We start from the raw sequence: 24,913 nt of genomic DNA on the forward strand, positions 1-24,913 counted from the left end.
GATGAGGGAGAGGGTGACAACCTTTTGTGCACAGTTTAAGTTCCTTTGCACGATGTGTGCATGTGGACTCCTTGAGAGGGAACAGTTCTCTGCAGTGAGAGGAATCTGTAAGGGGAGACCAGTCTGGAAAATGGTTAATGATTAGAGGAAGTTGATTGTGCTGAACTTGAATGAAACGCTTCGGTATGACTGTAGTAAACCAGGACAAAGTGCATCAGTTTGTTTTCGTACCACATGCTGTATCATTGTGTGGTGTAGAACTGCACCGCAGCAGCCAGAAGGGCTCCATAGCAGGTAGTTAAAATTGTCCAGTGTATCACCTGCCTCCCTGCTGTCAAGGACGTGGGTACAGAAAGGCGCCAGAAGAAAGGCCGGCAATATCATGTCGTATCCCACCCACCCTATTCACGGATAGTTTGTCCTATTCCCATCAGGGAAGAGGCTGCGCAGCATCTACGCCAGGGCCACCAGACCCGAAAAGTTACGTCCCCCCTCAAACCGCCAGGCCAATCACCACCCCCACTCACTAACCCACCCTGCCACACATCACCCACTGCCCGCTGTGGCCCCTCAGCTCCCTACCGCCGCTTCGTGTTTACCGTCCGCTGAGGCTGACGCGGTCACTGACCTGTCACAAACGCACAGAAGTCCGCAGGTGCTGGAAACCCAATGCAGCACCCGCAAAGTGCCGGAGGAACTCAGCAGGTCAGGCAGCATCTATGGAGAAGGATAAACAGGTAACGCTTCGAGCCACGTTCCTTCTTCAGGACTGGAAAGGGAGGGGGAGACACCCAAATAAAAAGTTGTTGGGAGGGGAAGGAGGGTAGCTAGAAGGTGATAGGTATCCTGCTGTGCTTTCACATGCCCGGCTGCTACCTGGAAGAGTTTATCTTGACAAGAGTCACTTTCTGACTGTACAGGGGTTCTCAACCCCTCATTTAATGGTCGGCGTCCATGGCATAAAAAAAGGTTAGGAGCCCCTGCTTTACCATTCCCTGTCAGAGTGACCTTAAGTATCGATAATCCTGCACCTAGCATCACTTTATGTGCATACATTCAGGTTATGTACATAAGCTAATCTTATGTATACACAGCCACACTCAGTGTATTCTCTTTTATAGGACTGCTTTTAAATTGATGTTTATTGTGTTCTTTATGCTTATTGGGTTTCTTAGTGCTGAAATGGATCTGGAGAAACACTCGTTTTGTTCTCCTTTACCACACTGTGTATTGAAGAATAAGACTGGCGGGGTGGGGACACGTCTCTACCAAAGGAGGTGTAAGGTGCTCTTTCCCTCCACTAGCCTGCAGATCACCCTCGGGCAAGGTGTAGCACCTGATTAGCCCCCGATCAGGGTCACGTGAGGCCTTGGGAGCAGGTGGTGGATGGTCGTATGAACAGCTGGTTCATATCACAAGTCCTGGTTATGCGACCACTGACACCAGGCAGACAATCTATGAAGAGTATAGAGTCAGCCATCTTGTAAAGACACTGCCCAGAAGAAGGCAATGGCAAAGCTCTTCAGCAGAAAAATTTGCCAAGAACAATCGAGGTCTCGGAAAGACCACAATTGACCACGTCACAGAGTGGAGTTGAAGACTGAAGAATAATAAACAACCTTGCATCTCCAAACTTGAACCGTTGCTGTTCTTACCCACTCACTCCGATGAGCTGCATCCTCTTGAAGGTTTGTTACATCCTCCTCCCTCTTTACAGTTTCATTGTTAAACACGTTCCCCTCAGCCCACGATGCAGAGTGTAATCAGCTGGGCGCCATAATTGTGACTTCAGAATTATTCACAAAGGTAGAATCAATTCAAAATGGTTTGGATAAACCTATCTCTCTCTATCTCGATCTCTCTCCCTCTCCTTTGATGGGAACCTGATGGGGCCTTAATTGGGAACCTGCTGCAAAAGGATGTTTCATTTTGTACTCCTAGATCTGGGTTAACAATCATTGTGTTCTTTACACTTTTGTACTGAAGAATGACAGTAAACAATCTTGAATGCTGAATCTTATAATTTGAAATCGGAACCAGCTTAAAAAACAAGTTCCAATGCAGGACACTGCAGCTAAAAGCCAGGTCACTGTGTAAAGGAAGACAGTTTACTTTTCTCAGTGTTTACCGCTCCTCTGCCAGGCTCTGATTATGTAGATACAGCCAGCTGATATGGAAGGAGTGACGATGACTTTGCTTTGCATTTCTGCTGCGGTTATGTGAGGACACAGCCAGGGCATAGCTCCGCCCAGATTCCAGGTTTCTGCAGGAAGTTCTGCCCAGCGCTGGGTGTTTTGCCTCAAAGGTAATCGTAACAAGTACACAGCGTTCTCTGGTGTGGAACGATGCCGGAAGAGAGGTGCAGGAGTTGATTGCAGCAGAAATTTTAGCCAAATAAATAGAACCATAGAACATTACAGCACAGGGATAGGCCTTTTGACCTATGGGTATTGTTTTACAAGAGTTAAAAGAGCATCTAGTAAGCACAAAGCTCTCAGCTGGTTTTGGAAAGCAGGTGACCCATGTTTAATCCTATCTATGCCCATCGGACATAGGAGCAGAATTAGGCAGCTCAGTAGTTCAGCCCTTCTGTACTTCTATCATGGCTTATTTATTTAACCCCATTTTTCTGCCTTCTCCCCATAACCTTTGATGCCCTGACTAATCAATAATCTATCAAACTCTGCTTTAAATATACACAATGGCCTGGACTCCACAGCTGTCTGTGGCAATGAATTCCACAGATTTGCCACACTTCAGCTAAAGAAATTCCTTCCCTTCTCTGTTCTAAAGGGATGTCCTTGTATTCTGAGGCTGTGCCCTCTGGTTCAAGGCTCTCCCAATGTTGGAAGTGTCCTGTCCATGTCCACTCTATCTCCTCATCTTCATGCCAAGTCATATGACATCATCATTACATGCTGTGTCATATGACGTGGGTGATCACGGTCTTTCCATGACCATGATAGTTCTTGGCAAATGTTTCTACAGAAGTGGTTTGCCATTGCCTTCTTCTGGGCAGTGTCTTTACAAGTCTGGTGACCCCAGCCATTATCAATACTCTTCAGAGATTGTCTGCCTGGTGTCAGTGGTCGTAAAACCAGGACTTGTGATGTGCACCAGCTGCTCATACGACCATCCAGCACCTGCTCCCATGGCTTCCCATGACCCTGATTGGTTGGGGGAGGTGCAAAGTAGGTGCTACACTGTGCCACGGCTGAACCGCAGGCTAGCAGAGGGAAGGAATGCTTTATGTCTCCTTTGGCAAAGACGTATCTCTACCCAGCCACCTGATCACTCTATCTAATCTGGTGATAGACTCTTCTGTCTTGGTTACCGTTGACTGCACCACTCGGACTGAGTCTGTCTGCAGCCAAAAACCTCCGACGCAGAGATCCCCTCCACCACCCCACCCCCCTCCAACTGCCAATCTCCGGCGAGGCCCATTCGCTTGCACCTCCTTCCAGGGACCTGCTACCTTTCCTGTTGAGTTAAAGCAGTGCTGTGACGTGGAGAACCTATTCCCTCCGCTCCTCGTGTCTTTGACGAGGTGAAGGACACTACCAGGCTCCTGAACCAGCGTGGATAACTGGACTTGGCTCAGCAATGAACTGATTCCATGGCCTATGGACTCCCTTTCAAGGACTCTACAACTCATGTTCTCAATATTATTTATTTCTTCTTATTATTATTTTTGTATTTGCACAGTTTGTCTTCTTTTGCATTTTGGTTGTGTATCTTTGTCTTTGTGTAGTTTTTCATTGACTCTATTGTATTTCTTCGTATCTACTGTGAATGCTTGCAAGAAAATGAATCTCTGAGTAGGACATGGTGACATAATAAGTTACTTTGACCTTTGAAGTATTGCCACTTGGGCTTGCGGGCGCAATGCCTCATAAACTGCCGATGATCTGCTCCGATGGTGCATTCTGTCATTGACACCCACCCCTCTGCCCACACCTCTCATTACTCCCTCTTTCAATTCCAGCAAGCTATTTTTTGCGTACAATAACCAAGTGTGAGTGGGTGGCCTGGTGTCTCATCCAGCATGAACTCAGCCAGCTGGAGACGTGAGACATCATCCAATATATTTTTCCCCTCTAAAGGATCAGTCAAGATTGACAGCAAGTTAGTTCAGTTGGACCAAGTCCTCAGCCTCTGTTCAAGGGGAATAATCTTAAGACCATAAGACTCAGGAGAAGAATTAGCCCGTTCTCTCCATAGAGTCTGTTGCACCATTCCTTCATGGCTGATTTATTATCCCTCTCAGCCCCCTCCTGCTTTTCCCCGTGTAACCTTTGTCGGCCTATTAATCAAGGACCTATTACCCTCCGCTTCGAATATACCCAGTGACTTGGCCTCCACAGCCTTCTGTAGCAATGAATTCCACGGATTCATCACTCCCTGGCTACCTGTGAGGAGTTTATACATTCTCCCTGTGACTGCGAGGGTTTCCTCTGGGTGTTCCAGTTTCCTTCCACAGTCCAAAGGCGTACTGGTTGGTAGGATAATTGATCATTGTAAATTGTCCGGTGATTAGGCTAGGGTTGTATGAGGGGATTGCTGGGTGACTTGGCTCGACGAGCCAGATGGCCCTATTCTGTGTTGTATCTCAATCAATCAATTAACCAATCAATTAATTAATCAATCAATTAATAAACAAATTGATTCCTCCTCATCTCTGTTCTAAAGGGACATCCCTGTAATCTGAGGATGCGCCCGCTGGTCCTAGACTCCCTGACTGTAGGAAACAACATCTCCATGTCCACTCTATCTCAGCTTTTCAATATTTGGTAGGTTTCAGTGAGATTGTCCCTCATTCCTCCAAACGCCAGCAAGTAAAGAAATTACCTCCAGTAAGATCAGGACTACAGCGTGCTGCTTTCTTTGGAGAAGAGGCATCTTGGCTCAGAACCAATGTAGATGATCTGGGTTTGCCAGTACCATGGAGCAGACGTGTAGAGCATGGAAGAGTACAGCACAGGAACAGGCCATTCAGCCCACAATGTTGTGCTGAACCAGCTAAAAAGCAAATCAAAAACATCCTCTTACCTACACTATGTCTATATCCCTCCATCCTCCTCACAACCATGTGCCTATCCAAACATCTCGTAAAAGTCTAATGTATTTGCCTCTACCACTGTACAAGACAGTGCACCACACTCTGAATAAAAAACTTACCCCTCACATCCCCTTTGAACCTACCCCCTCTCACCTTCAGTGCATGCCCTCTGATATCAGACATTTCAACCCCGGGAAACAGTTACTCCCTGCCTATCGACGCCTCTCATGATCTTGTAAACCTCTTTCTGATCTCTCAGTATCCGATGCTCCGGAGGAAACAACTCAAGTTTATCCTGCCTCTTGTGATAGCACTTGCCCTCCACACTCGATGGGCTGAATGGCCTAATTCTGTTCCTAAGTCTTATGGCCTTAGATGAGTGTGCAGGGGTAAAATGAGGTCTCTCTGCTTTGCAGAACCGGCAGACAGCTTTGTACCTGCTGGATACGCCTTTCATCTCTGTTATCTATAAGCAATAAAACAAACAACACGATACATTTTCGAGATACTTTGTTACAGGAGATGAAAGCAGGCTTTTAGTACATAAATAATTAAACAACATTAGCTGGTGTATGCAAGGGAAGTGAATATAAGGTTCAGTTTGTGACGATTTTGAAAACTTGACGTCAGTGTATAAGCACAAGAGGAGCTGAATTTCCAGAGTAGCACACAAAACATTGGAGGAACTTAGCAGGTCAGGTGTAATCTATGCAGATGAATAAAGAGCTGAAGTTTTTGGGCCGAGACCATTCATCAGTAATTTCTTTCCATGGATGCTCCCTCCAGCATTTTGTGTGTGTTACTTTGGATTTCCAGCATTTGCAGAACTTCTTGTGCTTATTCTTCCCCGTAGACACTACCTGACCTGCTGAGTTCCTCCGGCATTTTGTGTGTTTGTGTGTGTGACGCCAATAGGATTTATTAGTAACATCTCCTGCTGTGTTCCTGAGTGAAAAAGATCCCGGTGGTGTTTGATGCAGGACTAATCAGATGGGCAATACAGGAGATACTATAGATTCTGGAAATCCAGAGCAACACACACAAAGTGCAGGAGGAGCACAACTGGTCATGCAGCATCTATGGAGGGGAATAAAGAGTCACCGTTTTGGGCCGAGACCCAGCATCTGCTGAATCTCTTACATTTTTGATTTGGAACTTCAAATATGATTGTTCAATGTTCCTTTAAGAAAGAAGTGACCTTCACATTGCAAGACTTGCAATCTGTTAACTATTGGTTTTTGAAACAATAGGGAAACTATCTGTTACTGTGATAACAGAAGTTACTATGGCAACTTCAATATTACTTGTGGGCAACATAGTGGCACAGCCAGTTGAGTTTCTGCCTCACAGCACCAGAGATCCAGGTTCAATTCGGACTTTCCGTGCTGCCTTTGTGATTGAACATGTTACAGTAGAGCACAGTCCGGGCCCTTCGCCCTACAACGTTGTGCCGACCTGTTAACCTACTCCAAGATCAATCTAATCCTTCCCTCTCAAAGACCCCTCCATTTTTCTATCATCCATGTACCTATCTTAGAGCTTCTTGAGTGTCCTTAATGTATCCAGCAAAAGCACCGCCCCAGCACTCTCTGTGAGAAACAAACTTACCTCTGACGTCCCCACCGTGCTTTCCTCCGATGATGGTGTGGGATTCCTCTGGGTTTCCAGTTTCCTCCCAAAGACGTTCGGGTTGGTAAAGATTAAGGTAAAGTTTTATTTGGTGTCGCGAGTTTCGCCAAGCCTAGCGATTGCTTTGCAGTCGTTGATGCTCGCATTTATTTTGGCCCCTGCTCGCTTGCCTCAGTCCTGATTGGCTACCCCCTAAGTTGGCCACTGAATTCTATTCGCTCTTGTTTTTGGCTCTTAGGGGTTCGTAGAGGGTGCCGGTTTCGATGTGCTCATTTGTAGAGTTATCAGAAGGCAACCATGCTTCTGAAAATTCTTGTGCTTGCTCTGTGTTTGCCTGCACCAGATCCCCCACGCTGTCCCAGTTAAAGTGGTGTCCTTGGCTTCATTTGTCACATGTACATAAAAACAGCAAGATACACAGTGAGATGTGTCATTTGCATCCGTGACCAACACAGTCAGAATACGGACTGAGGGCAGCCCGCAACTGTCTCCTTGTTCCGACACCATTATAGAATGATTACAACTTACTAACCTTTACTGATCCATATGTCTTTGGAAGGCAGGAGAAAACCGGAGGGATCTCACACGGTCACGGGGAGGTTGTACAACTTTCTTAAGGATGGCGGTGGAATTGAACCCTGAACACTGGTGTTGAAAGGCATTATGCTACCATGGCTGACTAATCACACTGTAAACTAGTTTTGGTGAGTGATGGGATCAGGAGGTTGTGTTGAGAACAAAACTGCACGATTTGAGTTTGTTTGTTCGTTCTGTGCCGTGTTGTATGACGAGGTCTATGACCATGACTGCTCTGGGCAAATTTTTCTACAGAAGTGGTTTGCCATTGCCTCCTTCCGGGTTGTGTCTTTACAAGACGGGTGAACCCAGCCATTATCAGTACTCTGCAGAGATTGTCTGCCTGCACCAGCTTCTCATATTGCTTCATGTGACCCTGATCGGGGAAGTGGGGAGAGGGGTCTAAGCAGGTGCTAAAGGGTGACCCAAGGGTGACCTGCAGGTTAGCAGAGGGAAGGCTTGTCTTACACCTCCCACAGGCCACCCTAGGACTTGAGGAAGGTGAGTGCAAGTGGATATTGATGGTTAGCACACATCTGATGGGCCATAGGGCCTGTTTCTGTATGACTCCAAGACTCCTCATTCAGGTACTTGTGATTGGAGAGTTGGGGTGAAGTTTGTCGACTGAACAGTTGCTAATTAGTGTGCTCCACATTGTAGGCTAAAGGCTCAGAATGGTGGGTGACTGAGTCGTGTGGCTAGATGATCCAGTTCAGTCAAGTAGGCCAGTGGAGGTCGCAGTGATTGGGAAGGCTGAAGGATTGATTTTTTAAAAAAATTTATTTTAAAAGAGATACAGTGCAGAAAAGGCCCTTCCGGCCCTTCGAACCGCACCACCCAGCAACCCCCTGATTCAATCCTCGCTTCATCACGGGACAGTTTACAATGACCAATCAACTGGCCAGTCCGTACGTCTTCGGACTGTGGGCAGAAAGCAGAGCACCTGGAGGAAATCCACGCGGTGATGAAATTATCTCTGTGAAAATAGCTCCTTTTTTTTGTTGCTATTTTGGGCAGTTTTGATTGGGGCAGCCTGCCGATACCGAACACTGAACTAAACTGAATGTGTCTGGGCTCTTTCGATCTTGTGTTTTTAATATTCTGTGTTTCTCACTTGTTTTTTTCTGTTTCCGTTCATGCATTTTTTTTTGCGTATGGGGGGGGTTGTGGTTGAGGTTTTTCCTTGAGTGGGTTCCATGTTGTTTCTTTGTTTTGTGGCTGTCTGTGGGGAAATCAAATTGCAGGGTTGTATACTGCATGCATACTTTGAATCTTTGAATGGCATGCAAAACTTTCAATATAAACCAATTTGCCAGTTAACTGGCCACTGTAAATTGTTCCTGGTCTTAATATGGTGGGGTAGAGACAGGAAGAAGGAAAAGGATCAATGTAGGATTAACGCAAAGGGTTAGCATGGACTGGATGGGTGAAAGTGCCTGTTTCCTTTGTGCTATCTCTGTAACAGTGGAAGGGCAGATGAATTTGAGGAGGGGATTAGAAACGCTAGCACTTGGTGTCTGATTGCATTGCCGTCTTTCTTCATGCTAGAGGATTCACACTCGATTCTTCTCAGAACAGAGGCAGCAATGCTACAAAGTGGGTGGCGTGGTTAGCCTGCATTGTTACAGCTCCAGTGACCCTGCTTCAGTTCCGCTACTGGCCACTGACTGTAAAGAGTTTGTACGTTCTCCCCGTGACTGTGTCAGTCTCCTCCGGGTGCTCTGGTTTCCACCCACAGTCTTACAGGTTGGACGGTTAGTTGGTCAAATGGTGTAATTTGGCTGCGCAGGCTCAACGGGCCAAGGTGCTGTATCTCTAAATCATGGGTTCCTAGCATTTTTTATGCCATGGACCAATACCATTAAACAAGGGGTTCATGGACCCCAGGGTAGAAATCCCTGGTCTAAACACAAATAAACTAAATAAAAATGACCCACCTGGGGCAGCACATAAACGGTCAGACTAGGAATCACATCATTTCAAACAGTGAATGGAAGTAAAGGCCGAATACAGCAGTTAAAGGAAAACTTCTGGCAGTGAATCAGCGGATTAAAACCAACTGTATGGTTACTATCAATAACTTGTTGGCTGTGATGAAATCTTATCATCTGCAGACATTCTAACCGAAGGAAAATATCATGGAACCGTCTTCTCAAAGTTGTTGCAGTAAAGAAAAGACTTGTGCAGCCTTGTGCATGATGTCAAAAGAGGTTCAGTGAGAAAGTTTTGATATTAAACAGTGTGGTATGGGGGTAGTGTGTGTGTGTGTGTGTGTGTGTGGGTGGGGGGGGACTACTGCACAGGATTGAACAAAGCTGCAGAAAGTTGTGAACTCAAGTCAGCTCCATCATGGCCACTAGCCTCCGAAGTATCCAGGGCATCTTCAAGGAACGATGCCTTAAAAAGGAGGCGTCCATCATTAAGGACCCCCTTCCCAGGACATGTCCTCTTCTCATTACGACCATCAGGACCCTGAAAACACACAGTCGTCGATTCAGGAACAGCTTTTTCCCCTCTGCCTTCAGGCTTCTGAACGGACATTTAATCCATGAACACCATCTCACTACATTTTTTGTGCACTACTGTTTTACGTACCGGTGGTATTAAAGTTGATCCTGATTCTGAAGAATATCCCTCAAGGAGATTGTGCAGACATCTCAGTTACAGTCCATTCATAAACTTCTTGCATTTTTTCCACTGAGGGTCCATGTAAAAATGATTAAACAACTTGTGGTAAATTGTAGATTTGCACGGGATGAGGGAAATTGGTTATGAAAATTGAACGGTTGGTAATGGATATCTTTTTGCTGGAGTGAAGATGGAAGAGGTTGACTCACTGGCAACTTTATTAGGTACTTTATTAAGTTGTTTAGGTTACTGTCACCTTCCCGTCAGCTTGAACCAGTCTGGCCTTTCACCTCTGACCTCTCTCATTAACAATACATTTTTGCCCACGGAACTACCACTCACTGGATGTTTTACTTTGTTTTTCACATCAGTCTCTGTAAACTGTAGAGACTGTTGTGTGTGAAAATCCCAGGAGATCAGCAGCTTCTGGGATACTCAAACCTCCCCGTCTGGCACCAACAATAATTTCACGGTCAATATCACTGAGATCACATTTCTTCCCCATTCTGATGTTTGGTCTGAACAACCGCTGAACATTTTGATCACGTCTGCTTGCTGATATGCACTGTGTTGCTGCCAAATGACTGGCTGATTAGATACTTGCATTGTAGGTTAAGACCTACAAGTATCTGGGAGTACAGTTAGACGAGAAGCTAGACTGGACTGCCAACACAGATGCCTTGTGCAGGAAGGCACAGAGTCGACTGTACTTCCTTAGAAGGTTGGCGTCATTCAATGTCTGTAGTGAGATGCTGAAGATGTTCTATAGGTCAGTTGTGGAGAGCGCCCTCTTCTTTGTGGTGGCATGTTGGGGAGGAAGCATTAAGAAGAGGGACGCCTCACGTCTTAATAAGCTGGTAAGGAAGGCGGGCTCTGTCGTGGGCAAAGTACTGGAGAGTTTAACATTGGTAGCTGAGCGAAGGGCGCTGAGTAGGCTACGGTCAATTATGGATAACTCTGAACATCCTCTATATAGCACCATCCAGAGACAGAGAAGCAGTTTCAGCGACAGATTACTATCGATGCAATGCTCCTCAGACAGGATGAAGAGGTCAATACTCCCCAATGCCATTAGGCTTTACAATTCTACCGCCAGGACTTAAGAACTTTTTAAAAGCTGTTATTAATGCTTTTTGAGATAGTGATTTAGATGCATATCATATTTTTTACTGAGTTAAGTATTGTATGTAATTAGTTTTGCTACAACAAGTGTATGGGACATTGGAAAAAAGTTGAATTTCCCCATGGGGATGAATAAAGTATCTATCTATCTATCTATCTATCTATCTAACAGGCTGGTGTACAGGCGTACCTGGTAGAGTAGCCATTGAGTGTATTTCTGTTTATATGGTGCCCAGTTGGATCTTGCAGCTTTGAAGTTAATCCTTATTTTAGTATTGGGAGTTCCATCTCCTATAGGGTTGTTATATAAGATAGTCAACAAATAGTGGTGTTAATGATGTTGAGGGAAATGTGTTGGTGAGGATGCTGGGAAAATCTCTCTCTTTGTCAAATAGTTTATTCATCCCTTCCTGAGAGGGCAGATGGAACATGGAGTTGGAATTGTTTTTGTCACATGCACGGAGATAGGCTCAGCCAGCACACAGATCAGATTGTTGCACGGTGCATCAAGGTAGAGTGAGCTGAAACAGTAATAATGCAGATTAAAGTGTGACAGCTACGGAGAAAGTGCAGTGCCGGCGAACGGCAACGTGGAAGATCATAATGAGGTAGATCGTGAGGTCGAGAGTACTTTTTATCCTACAAGAATCGGATAATGGGTGGGGTGGAAGCTGTCCTTGAGCCTGGCTGTATGTTCTTTCAGACTTTTGTATCTTCTGCGTAGTGGAAGCGGGGAGGAGAGAATATGCCCGAGGTGGGTGGGTGGCTGGTTTACTGAGGCAGGCGTTGGTTAACATCTTATCCAAAGGAAGCAACCTCCAATAGTGCCGTATTCCTTTGTTTTCTTTAACCCAGGGCGATGGGGGCTGTCTGTGAGTCACTCTGGGGTGGGGATGACAGAATTATTCAGGGATTATGTTAGACTAATGACAAATTATCTCCTGTGAATCAAATGTGAGGACAAGTTTAATGATTATGGAGAGGATTAAAGGGTCCATTGGAACTTTGTAGTACTACTTTGTGATACTTGGCAAAGGCACCAGGGAGAAAATGGGGAAGTGGGATTTCACAAAAAAACACGAGAGGGTTTGATAGGCAGAACAACCTGCATTAAAATATTTCTGTTGGCACACTTGGCAGTTTTCAGAGGCCAGGACGGAATCATGGGCTGCTGGGTGGTGCAGCTTGTTGGACTGGAAGGGCCTGTTCTGAGCTGTATCTCCAAATAAATAAATTCTTATGTTCAGTGTAGGAGGTTGTGCACAGTCACTCCTAAAATTGGATGAAGATGAGGGAGGTCTGGTGGAGCTGCCTACTTCCCAGACTGACCTACCCCACCCTGATGGGACATTTCCACCTTCCAGATGCTGAGGCTTGGAAACGCAACATCAGACCTCACTTGGAACATGGTGAGCAGGTTTTTTGGGCCCCTTATCTAACAAAGAATCTGCTGGCATTGGTGGAAGTCAAGAGGGCAGACAAAAATAATCCCAGGAATGAAAGTGTTAAAGTATGAGGAGTGTTTGGTGGAGTTTAGTAAAATAAGGTTGCTGTGAGATCCCCACTTTTAAAAATATCGAAAGGCCTTGATAGAGTGGACTTGGAGAGGATACTTCCCATAGTGGGAGAGTCTAGGACTAGAGGGCAGCACAGCCTCAGAAGAGGGGGAGATCCGTTTAGAACAGAGACGAGGAGAAGTTTATTTAGCCAGAGGGATGGTGAATCTGTGAATTTCATTGCCACGGACAGCTGTGGCGGCCAAGCCTTGCGGTATATTTAAAGCGGAGGTTGATAAGTTCTTGATTAGTAAGGTCATCAAAGGTTACAGGGGGAAAGGAAGGAGAATGGGGTTGAAGCAGATAATAAATCAGCCATGATGGAATGTAGGAGGAGGCTCAGTGGGCCGAAAGGCCTAATTCTGGTTCTAGGTTTGTGGTCTTTGGCACTTGATTTTTGTTGCTGTATCCCCTCTTTCTGCTATACCAGTCGTGACGCTTAGAATAAGTGATGCTATTGAAAGTCAATTGTGTGTGCTGACTGGATCATAGTTACTGAACTCAAAACAAAAGACATTGTATGAGCGCAGTTCTCAACTCAAAACAGAAGGCATCGAGTGAGCGGCAGTTCTGTGGGCGAAACCACCTCATCAATCTGAGAGGTCAGAGGAGAATGGTCAGACTGGTTCAAGTTGACAGGAAGAAGACAGTAACTCAAATAACCACATGTTACAGCAGTAGTGTGCAGAAGAGTATCTCTGAATGCGCAGCACGTCAAACCTTGAAACGGGTGGGCTACAACAGCAGAAACCACGAACAGGAATCAGAAAGAATCAGGTTTAATATCATTGGCATATGTCGTGAAATTTGTTACGCTGCAGTGGTACATTACAATACATAATAAAAACTGTAAATTACAGTAAGAAGTACGTGTGTGTGTCTATACACACATACACACACACACACACACACACACACACACACACACACACACACACACACACACACACACACACATATAGATAGATATATTAAATAGTGCAGAAAGCAAGAACAAAAGTAAAACTAGTGAGATGGTGTTCATGGGTTGGTTCATTGTCCATTCAGAAATCTGATGATGGAGGGGAAGAAGCTATTCCTGAATCGCTGAGTGTGTGCCTTCAGGCTTCTGTACCTCCTCCCTGATGGAAGCAATGAGAACGGGTGTCCTTGGTGATGGGGGCCCTTAATGATGGTCAGCACGTTTTTAAGCATCACTCCTGGAAGATGACCTGGATGCTGGAGAGGCTAGTGTCCCTGATGGAGTTGACTAACTTTCTGCAGCTTATTTTGATCTTGTGCAGTAGCCCCCACCCCAGACGGTGATGCAGCCATCACAGGAGGTACAGGGTAACTCGATAAAGTAGCCACTGAGTGTAATTACTCAACTCAACAGTTACATTACAATCATTCCATCTAAGGGAGTGAGTGTCCAACCACATGCATAGTTTCTGATGTTCATCAGAGTTATCACGAGTATCAGCATTCTGGCTGTTCACTTACCAGCAGTGAGGCTGGTTTTGCTTTTCCTCATTGTGCAGCAGATCCTTGAGGTAGATCGCTGAGTAGGCTACTGTCAATTATGGATAACTCTGAACATCCTCTACATAGCACCATCCAGAGACAGAGAAGCAGTTTCAGCGACAGGTTACTATCGATGCAATGCTCCTCAGACAGGATGAAGAGGTCAATACTCCCCAATGCCATTAGGCTTTACAATTCAACCGCCAGGACTTAAGAACTTTTTAAAAGCTATTATTAATGCTTTTTGAGATAGTGATTTAGATGCATATCATATTTTTTACTGAGTTAAGTATTGTATGTAATTAGTTTTGCTACAACAAGTGTATGGGACATTGGAAAAAAGTTGAATTTCCCCATGGGGATGAATAAAGTATCTATCTATCTATCTATCTATCTATCTATCTATCTATCTATCTATCTATCTATCTATCTAAAGGCTGGTAACATTAGACTAAGCTGAATTATACATTCAGAAGTGAATCGCGGACTCAAGTAGATGTTGAAAAACACCTCTGTCCACTTTGAAACTCTTCCTTGCCATTTGCATGAAAGCAGCGACATTGATGCAGTTCCAAAGAAGAAGCCCGTTCCCCCAGGCTGTGCCCAAGGGAGTACTGCACCCTTGTCTGCCTTGGTTTCGACTGTTGGGAGGCTAAGCAACTGTTGGTCACATAGTTGATGATCAGTTGATGCCTCCCAGAGAGTGCATGGTGTAGAGTAAATATGTAGTGCAGTTTAGCATTATTCTGATAATAATGTACTGAGGATGTGCTCGACCTATTGCAAGAGGTAGAGAAGCATTAGGTTCCATACCTCTGGGTTCAGGACTAGTTATTACCCTTCAGCAATCAGTTTCCTAAACCAGTGTCACTTCACTCATCTCAAAACTGAACTGATTCCACAACCTACAGACTCACTTTTAAGGACTCTACCATGAATATTCTCAATACTATCTATCTATCTTTTTACTATTTATTTACAATGGATTCTGGTTAATTGGGACACCTCGGAACCAGTACATTTTGGCCCAATTAGCAGTTGCCCCTATTAGCCGAAGTTTCATGGAAATAGTTAAAAAGGTTTAAAAAAGACAAACTAACATTTAACCGAGGAAGAAATTATGTATTTAAATGAAATAGAGAACAAATTGGAACATAATCAATACTACCACAGTATTATAAAACAGTGTATTAGTTCCCTAATAGTTATCAACAGAGGAGTTTATTCAGTGTGTGCTGCTGTTTTTTTTTGGATGTACTGTAAATTAACAAAATCAGTGTAGACTCCTGGTGCAGATAATAGACTTCCTTCATACAATGCTTTTGATGATTGCATCCTCCAAATCTTCATTGTCCTTGTAAGGTTCAGGATGATTGTCGAAAACTTCCAATTCTTCATAGGTCCTAACTTGTTGAAGTAGTGAAATCATTTCATTTTCACTCCTGGCTGTTTCTCACAACTCCAAGCCTGAATGCTTGAAACTGCGGTGAGCAAAACAGTTCTGAATTGTCTTCCGCGTGCTTCTCACCAACTGTCAACGACAACTATCACTGCTTTTTGAACACGAGCACGTGCAGCTGATGCTATTTAAAAACTTTTTTATTCTAAGCACAGAGTAATGTCTGACAGCCACACAAGTACACACGACTGAGGCTAGTTAGAATCTGTTCAGCAGCAGTCTCCTGTCCCAATTAAGCAACTTAGTGTGCCAAATACATGGATGGATTCCTGGCTATGTTCCTTAAAAATTATCCTAAATAAGTGGCTGCCTTGATTAATTGATGGCCAATTAACTGTAATCTACTGTATTTATTTAGAGACACGGCGCAGAACCCTTTCAGCCCAGTGAACCATGCTGCCCAGCAATCCCCTGTTTTAACCTTAGTCTAATCACAGGACAATTCCCAATGAACTATTAACCTAGCAACTGGTACGTGTTTGGACTGTGGGGTGAAACTGGAACACCTGGGAAAGCCCATGCCATCATGGGGAGAATGTATGAACTCCTTACAGACAGCACCAGAATTGACGTCTTGAACTCTGACGCCCCGGGCTGTAATCGTATTGCGTTACCACACCGCCCCACTATCTATTTATTTACAATTTGTCTTCCCCTGTACATTAGTTGTTTATCATTTTGCTTATGCATAGCTTGTTACATAAATTCCAATTGCATTTCTCTATTTTCCTGTAAATCCCTGCAAGCAAATTAAACTCTATCTATATATGGTTAGCCGGTTGGTGGTGTAGTGGCATCAGCACCAGGGTTTGAGATGAGTGGTCCTGGGTTCGAATCCGGCCAGTTCCTTTGCACACTTTCCATCTGTGCTGGGTTCAGCGTTAAGCTAGCAATTCAGCCTCGTAAAAAACAGCGGAGAGGGATAGTAACAATACATGGTGACAGAAACAAACTTTATTTATAAACTTTCTTTGACTTTGAGACTATGACCGTCAAATTGCGACAGATCTGGATGACAATAATGAGGCTACAGCCATGTAGTTGAAAACCAACTAACTGCAGATGTAGCAATACTGAAATAAAAACAGGAAACTGTTGGCAAAACTCAGCTAGCCAATCAGCATCTGTGGAGAGAGAAACAGAGTTAATGTTACAGGTCAGGTCGCGTGGGCAAGCCTCAAACAGTAGCTGTACAAGCATTTGGGCTGACAACACTTTGTACAAGTGCTTTCTCAGTAGGTGGTGTTCAGAGCCAGCTACAGAGGTCAGCAGAAAGTAAAGAGGGATAATGTCCCTCTGAAAATCAATTTGAAAGATGTGATCGTTTTCCCAGTCAGAGCTCTGCCATTGGTGAATTCCCACTCTAGGGTGGCCCGGTTGGCGGAACGCTTTACAGTGCAGGCGACCCAGGTTCAATTCCCGCCGCTGCCTGTAAGGAGCTTGTCTGTTTTCCCCGAGACCCCGTGGGTTTCCTCCGGGCGCTCCAGCTTCCTCCCACAGTGCAAGGACCTACCAATTGGTTGGTTATTTGTCCGTTGTAAATTGCCCTGTGATTAGACTAGGGTTAAATTGGGGGATTGCTGGGTGGCGTGGCTCAAAGGGCCGGAGGGGCTATTCCACACTGTATCCCAATAAATAAATAAAACACCCAAATGGGGCGAAGGGCAAAGGGTTGCTGGATGAGTAGGTCAGGCAGCACCTGTGGAAAGGGGAGTAGGCAGCAGGCATTTTGGGTCCAGGACCTCTTGTCAGAATTGGGAACGAGAAAACCAGTTAGGATGGGATATTCCCTTTGAGAAACTTTCACTCGCCCACTTTCTGTGCCGCTCATTAGAAAACAATAGTGTCCTGCATTGTGCTACTGTCATAACAAACGTCGCACCCTGACTCTGAGAAGGTTGGCATTTGTGGGATGGAGTTGGGGGTTGGCGATGGAGGGCCAGATGGGTAGAACCAAGGAAATACCCCTGACAGGGTGAAACCAGTTGGGCTACTGGGGGCAGTTAACAGCAGTGTGCGTATTGTATTGTTAGACTATGGGGCAGAGGCTAGACTATCCAAATAGAACAAATTGGTCAACATGATTACAGGGAGTTAAAACATCTGAATAATTCACAGGTAAGCCAGTGCTGGTTGTCGCTGTTAATATTTTTCCTGAGGGTGTAAGTTCCAGTCTTTGCTTTGGAAAGGAGATTTGCCAGGCATACCGAATGTCATAGATTACATACTTATCTGTAACTTTCAACATTGCCTCATGGAACGCAAGCGTACCTGCACTGGCCACAGAAATTTCACAGAAGCATTTTGAGGAGGCTGTTTTCTTTCTCATATATGTGGTTTAGCAAGTGGAAAGATAACGCAAATTGCAACATTTTTGTTTTGCATAACAGACTGGATAACATGGAAAAACTGGTACACACCTTCAAAAGCAAAATATTGACAGTACAGAGTTCATATGTTTTTTTTCAGGATAACAGGTTTAGCCTCACCTTTTAAGCAAGACCTCATATTCTGTCTGGGTAGCCTGCAACCTGACAGTATGAACATTGATTTCAATAATTTCTGGTAACTTCGCCCTCTTCCCCTTTCTCTCTGTTTCCCATTCCCCGTCTGGCTCTCCTCTTACTGCTTCTCCTCACCTGCTTATCATTTCCCTGTGGTGCCCCTCCTCTTTCCTTTTCTCCCACAGTCTATGCTCCTCTCCTATCAGATCACTTCTTCTTTAACCCTTTAATTTTTCCAGCTTCTCACTTCATTACCCCTCCTCCCCCCACCCACCTACTTTCCCTCTCAACTGGTCTCAGCTATTACCTGCTAGCCTGCACTTCTACCTCTCCACCCACCCTTGCATTCTGGCTTTTTGTCCCATCTGGAGGGTCCTGGTGGAGGGTCTCGGGCCTGGTCACCTGCCTGCAGGAAGGATATCACTGAGATTCAACGTTTACAGAGAACACTTACAAGGATGTTGCTGGGAACCAGGGACCTGAGGTTGACTAGGTTAAGACCGTTCTCCGGAGTGTTGGAGAAAGAGTTGAGATTTTGATTGAGGGACACAAAATTATGAAAAGTACAGGTAAGATAAATGCAAGAAGGCTTTTCTCCATTGAGTTTGGGTGAGACCAGAGTTAGAGGTCGTGGTTTAAGGGTGAAAGCTGAAATATTTAAGGGGAACCTGAGGGGGAACTTCTTCACTCAGAGGATGGTGCGAGTATGGAACAAGCTGCCAGGGAAAGTGTTGGATGCAGGTTCGATTGCAGCATTTAAGAGAACTTTGGATAAGTACGTGGATCGGAGGGGTAAGGAAGGCCATGGTCCAGGTGTAGGTTAACGAGACTAGTCAGAATAACAGTTCAGCATGGACTAGGTGGGCTGAAGGGCCTGTTTCTGTGCTGTAGTGCTCTATGACTCTAAGATCTCTTAATCTTGAAACTGCAGCTGTCTTTTATGGTGTTATACAGGAGTGTGGCCCAATAAATGTATCGCATTAAATTCTGTCCCAAGTATGAATACTTCTGCAGTGGTTTCATATTTGCTCATCTGGTCATGGAATCAGTTGGAGGTGTTCATTAAGGATCTCTGCCTCTATTTCCCACACCTCTACTCCCACCTGCTTTTCTCCCCGGGTGAACAAGGATAGGTATGTTTCCCCTGTCCTCACCTTTACTTGTTGATGGCAAGCCCCAGCACCCATTGTCCCACACGGACTGCCTTTGGTTAAGCGGGCAACGCAGCCCGTGTGTTGAAGGTGCTTCCACAGTGGGGCGAGAATGAATTTAGAGGCCGCACAATAAAAAATGACCAAACTCCTGAGTGCTGCTAACACTTGAAGCTGTAGCACGATGTATAGAGCATTGGTATTGGTTCATTATTGTCACGTCCAACAGTGAAAAGCATATCGTGTACCTTTCATACAGATCAAACCATTACACAGGGCTCCTATAAGTGACAATGCAGAATAAAGCGTAAAAGCTACAGAGGAAGTGCAGTGCAGGTAAACGATACAGTGCAGGATCATAGATAGATCATAGATCATACCACAGGTAGATTGTGTGGTCGGGACCATGCAAGAGGTCCATTCAAGAGATTGGTAACAGTGGGGTAGAAACTGTCCTTGAGCCTGGTGGTATGTGCTTTCAGGCTTTTGTATCTTCTGCCTGATGGAAGAGGGGAGAAGAAGGAATGCCCCAGGTGGGTGGGGTCTTTGATTATGCTGTCCGCTACACTGAGGCAGCGAGAAACCATAGAGGGGAGGCTGGCTCCTGTGATGTGCTGAGGTGTGTCCACAACTCTCGGCAGTCCCTTGAGGCCTTGTGCAGAGCAGTTGCCGAACCAAGAAGCTCTTATGCTTCCAGACAGAATGCTTTCTATGATGCATTAAAAATTTGGTAAGGGTTGATGGGAGCAGGATTAATTTCTTTCGCCTCCCGGGGAATCCGTAAAGATTGCCAAAGGTTTGTCTCAGTGGGAGTTATGGGGAGAACTTGGGGTTGCTGGAAAGAAGCTATTTGCTGAGTTCTTTTCTCACTTCTCAACGACTTAGTGATGCAGGGAGGTGTCACAAAGCTATATTCTCTTTGAAAATGGCTCTTCCGCCCACTGCATGCTGGATGGACCCCAGTATTACCACGTAGCAAGCAGTCAGTGCTCCCCCAGCGATCGATGCTTTGCAAGCACTCACTGGCACTCACTTCTGGCTGGAAAGAGTTAACGTGGCAGATGTGCTTTTGGACCGAACTACAGTGCGACAATTGGGTCAGTTCTCACTCGTCGCTTTTTTAGGACAGCCAGGAACTAAAAAACCTAACGACAATTTGGGAAATGCACGCGGCGGACCTCTTTACTGAAAAGCCAGAATTTTTCATCATAGAAAGCAAGAGGCGAAAACCCATGTGGTTGTCAAGCATGCCAAGGCTTGTGATTGGCAGCGAGACAGTACATTAATGTGAGGCATCTTGGGTAGATTCCTTTGGCATCAGCTGTTAAGCATTCAGAGATTACATCACAGGGACCACTGACAAGCTCCTTTTTTTTCAAATGGGATTTTTGTCCATCTCGTCACGTCAGTGACTACGGAACGATATCAGCTAGGCACAGTCATAGCAACACACCTACTGGTTCCCACAGGGAGGAACCAGTTTTCTTTCCAAAGGGGGTAGAGCCTCTATTTCGTATTCACAGGCCTTTTAAACACGCCTTTTTTTTTACCGAGGGTTTTAGTAATCCTCAATCAAAGCAAACACAAGTGCTTCAAGATGCAAATTGCAGAGCGAGGAGAGGGGGAGAGAGAGAGAAAAAAAACACTCCCCGCTTTCAAAAGGCGATAGCGCCGGTTAAAAACAATTCTGTTTGGCCAGCCACACGGAGTTAACAAAACATGGATTTTTATTCTCCCCCCCCTCTTTTATTTCTATCACACGCAGGTTTGATCGCTCCGAGAAGCAGTTTTTGTTTGGACTATGTACGTGCGTTGTGTGACAGGGATAATGGCCCCTACAGCTGTTAGGATGGGGGTGGGGGGAAGTGTATGTAGGCTGAATAAGTAACCATATCACTGCTTCCTGCTTTATACTCTCAGTTGTGGTATCACGTTTACCCAGGAACTCTACATGGTTCAGCTTCCTTTCAATCCTTCATTTTGTAATCCTTTTTTTGTGGACTTGTAATATGTAAGTATGCTGTTACTTGCCTTTTATTAGGATAGTGCTCGTACAGCCTCTCTCTGTGCCGGAAATGGAAAATTAGTGCTAAAACCTGTTCCAGGGTTGCTTTCACTGAAACCACAGAAGATTTAAATACTTGCCATGTTGAGTGCTGTTTGCTTCTGTCTGTCACAGCTTTAATTTGCCGTGTTTAGCCTCCCGAAGCAGCCCTTTAAATGCTCGTGCACTGTTTAATGTGGAGTTTGAAGTCTCTTTTTCTCTGAATGTCGCCTGAAACATTTTCTGCTGCTCAGCCTTTGCGGAATACAGAGTTGCTTTTAAAGGGAAATGTCTTAGGAATGTGGACTTCTTCTGACCCGTTTGTAGGTCCAACTTAGCACGGTTTTTTAAATATCTGATAGTTTTGTTGACCTTCTGGGGTGCAACTAATGATGCATGCCCTTGGTGCATTTTTAACTCCTCTGAAGTCTGTCAGAGCTAAAAGACATCGCAATTTTATTAACTTTTCTGGAATAAGACACAGCCATGTTCAAGCCTGCAGGTTGATGTATGTTGCCAATTATAGCAACCCCGGCTTGTTAGAAGTGCATAACAGCTGAAAGAATTTTTATTTGCTCAATTATTGAAATAATTCCCTGACCATTAACCCTGTGTAATATCTGCAAAGAGTTTGCTGTTTGCTAAGAAAAGGCAAAGTGAATGTAGTTTTAGCCCATTTTACCTCAGGAGATGAAGCCGAGGGAGTTATGTGTTTATGCACAGCCTTGTGCAGTAATCTAACAAGACAAAGGAACCGAGATGGTCATCTGTTCAACACACTTAATATCAAAGATTGGAGAAGCGAGAATCTTACCCTGATTTGCCCGGGGGCACGGATGCACAATAATAGTTTTGTCCAAGGATACTGATGCTAGCAGGAGATGCTTCTTCCTGAAGCCGCTGCAGAGGTTGTCAGAAACCTGACGCGCTCCCATTGTCAAAGGCACAGGAGTGGCTTTCTGTTGCCTGCTAATCGCTGGATGCCGAGGAAGGCAGCGAGAGCCTAGCCAGACTTGTGCTTAGTCAGATGGAAAAAGAAGGTGGCAATACAGGCAAAAATGGGACAAGCCAACGGGGACCTCTGCTGTCGTCCGCAACACGGCTGCATTGAGTCCTTTGTTCGGGAAGCAGAAGCCCCGGCATTCATCTGTTCCCAAGGCTGTTGACAGAGACACAATATGGAGATTAGGTCGGAGAAAGCCTCCACTGATACTTTTTATGCCATTAATCCATTCAAAAATGATGTGATTTTTGTCCCCACGAGAAATAAATCGTAGGGATTTTCTATCTGCACCATAGCTTCCTTTCTGTTCCTACAAGCTGGTGCTTGGAGTTTAGGCGGTGTTTCCATTTCAACCGCCCTTAGCCACTCATTTTGGGAAGGATGATGGAACTACTCGCCACATATATGAAAGATGTCCTAAAAGGAATGCCAAACACGGCTACTATGGAGAAGCAGCTGTTTTTCCCAGGTCGCTGAGAGAGTAAAAATAAGTTTATTCCACCAAGATGGTGATTTCCCTTCTCTGAGTAAAAAGCTGAGCCAAGATAAACAGGCATTCACTGCCTTATCTACATACAGCACACCGACTGGATGTTATTTGTGGATTGTTTAGGGAACCACAGTTAGCGACGCTATGGAGAACAAGGCTGGTCTGAACTTGGACTTTAGGTTGAGTAGTTTCAGGTAGGATGCCTTAGGTCACCTTCAAGGGCGACCCGAATATTTTGGAGCATCACAGCTCAGGCCTATTGGCAACTGGCCTCTGTGACATCCCGAGGAGCTGGTAGAATGAGGGTTGGAGATGCCTTCCAGGTGAACTTAAAATATTAGAATTGTTTCCTACCGTTTAGGTGCCATGCTGTATCCGCGCCTGGTGTCTCAAACTTCAGGCTGCTTATTATGTACACAAGGGTCTTTAATACATTGTAGATGGCCAGCTGGATGCCTGACAAATTCGCTTGTTGAATGTGGGGTATGTCAGGCTAGTAGGGGTGCAACCAAACTAACAAACTTGGCACTTTGCCATCGGATTTGCACCTTCAAAAACAGGGTCCAGCTTCTACCAATTTCTGTCAAATTGAAATTTTTTTTTTATTCCACCGTTAAGCAGCCTTCGGTCATCTGGATGTATTCCAGCTGTGGCGAAGGCCAAACTGCATTTGCATAGCACCTTCCACGGAGCCAGGTCGTTCCAGGTTGGAGGTGCTTTTGAGGCGTAACCGCATAGGAAAGGCAGCACTCAGCTTGTGAACAGCCGGTCCCCACAAACACCACATTGATAGTGATCAGCTCATTTGTTTCTGGTGAGTTTATTGAGGGGTTAATATTGGCAGGGACAGTGAAGAGATCTCCCCTGTTCTACTGTGAGAGGAAGGCCACCTATGAGGTCCTTGGGTTAACCTGAGTGGCGCTCTGATTTCTCCAGAGCTGCTTTGGAATCTGCGCCTGAGCTGTTGAGCTCAAATCTCTGAGAAGCCTTAACCGTCTGACTCAGAGGTGAGTGGTTTACGCGCTGAATCATTTTTGACAGGAGTATCACACTAATAATGCTTTGCCTTTTCTGTATTGAGTCAATGCCTGCCTTAGCTTACAATAATCCTTAAATGCCCCGGATACTTTAGAACCTGCCATGAAATCGCCAAGTTCATAACTTTGTTGTGGACTAATGTTTCAAGCATTCATAGTATTTAGGATCCTTTTTGGACCCTTTTGGCGGCAGCTTTCCCTTGATGTAATCTTCAGGGACATTCGACGCATCATCACAACCAATACAAAAATAAAGGAAGGAAGTGCTTTGAAGGGTATTGTAGTGGCCTGAGAAAGTCTGAATTCTATCCTTGTAATATCAATGCAAGTTAAAGGACTTTTAGAGATTTAAGTTTAAGCTTCAGGTTTGGGGACCTGGGGTTGAAGGTGTTGGGACAGTGCAGTGCAACAGGTTTTTACTGGCTCCCCTGTCCACTTGTCCATTCTGTGGCCGGGAGGAGTCAGTGGACCGTGTTTATATGGAGTGTGCGAGGTTGAATCTCCCATTTGAATATCTGAAAGGGATGCTCCTCGAGTTTTGGTTGCACTCAGCCCCATGTTCCTGATATACGGGGACCCAGTATGGGAGGGGGTGCGGGGTGCGGGTTGCCTGGAGGAACTACGGGGGGGGGGGGGGGCTTGCTCCCTGGCCTAGCCAAAATGGCCATTCACAGGTCCAGGCAAAGGGCAGTTGAGAGCTCTGCCTGCCCCTCTTCCAGGGTGACATCCATATTTGGGTGTCCTTGGAGAGGGAGCATGTGGTCACCATGGGTATAGTGGGAGATTTCTGGGGACAGTCACCCCTGCCCCCAGGGAACCACAATAATCATATTTTAATTTGAATTTGTTGACTGTCCTGTAAATACCCGATGTTTGTATTTCCTGTATTTTTGTCTGAGTAAACTTTTGTAGTTTGGGGAGACAAAGAACTTATCTGCCCAGCAAACTTAACAGAGATTTGTAGATTTGGCAAACTTAATTTCCTTCTGCAGTACTTGCATATCAATAGGATACATCTAATTATTATTTTATGAAATTCCAAACCAGTTTGATATCAAATTCCATCAAGGGAAAAGGAAATAAATAAAATGTAGAGTCATAGCATTGAAATTCAATAATTTATCAAAGATTATCCACTGGATGTTAAATTGC

At 45.1% G+C, this 24,913-nt stretch overlaps 1 protein-coding gene and 1 long non-coding RNA gene across 8 annotated transcripts in view; one reads left to right on the forward strand and one right to left on the reverse strand.

Moving 5' to 3' along the window:
• Window positions 1-24,913, forward strand: part of tet3 (tet methylcytosine dioxygenase 3) — a 329,399-nt gene that overhangs the window by 161,610 nt on the left and 142,876 nt on the right. The window contains exon 1 of one of the 7 annotated variants that reach the window (XM_073059973.1): window positions 21,077-21,198. The exons of the other annotated variants lie outside the window; for them this stretch is intronic. The gene's annotated coding sequence lies outside the window, so the exon portion shown is untranslated. Of the gene's footprint in view, window positions 1-21,076; window positions 21,199-24,913 lie in introns of those variants that run through there. 7 annotated transcript variants of the gene reach the window in all.
• On the reverse strand, window positions 638-23,126 carry LOC140735194 (uncharacterized). The gene is made up of 3 exons (XR_012100721.1): window positions 23,079-23,126; window positions 22,046-22,390; window positions 638-717 (listed from the first exon to the last, which is right to left on the reverse strand). It is a non-coding gene; the product is annotated as an uncharacterized lncRNA (long non-coding RNA).

Source organism: Hemitrygon akajei, chromosome 1 (genome assembly GCF_048418815.1).
Source record: "Hemitrygon akajei chromosome 1, sHemAka1.3, whole genome shotgun sequence".
NCBI lineage: Eukaryota > Metazoa > Chordata > Chondrichthyes > Myliobatiformes > Dasyatidae > Hemitrygon > Hemitrygon akajei.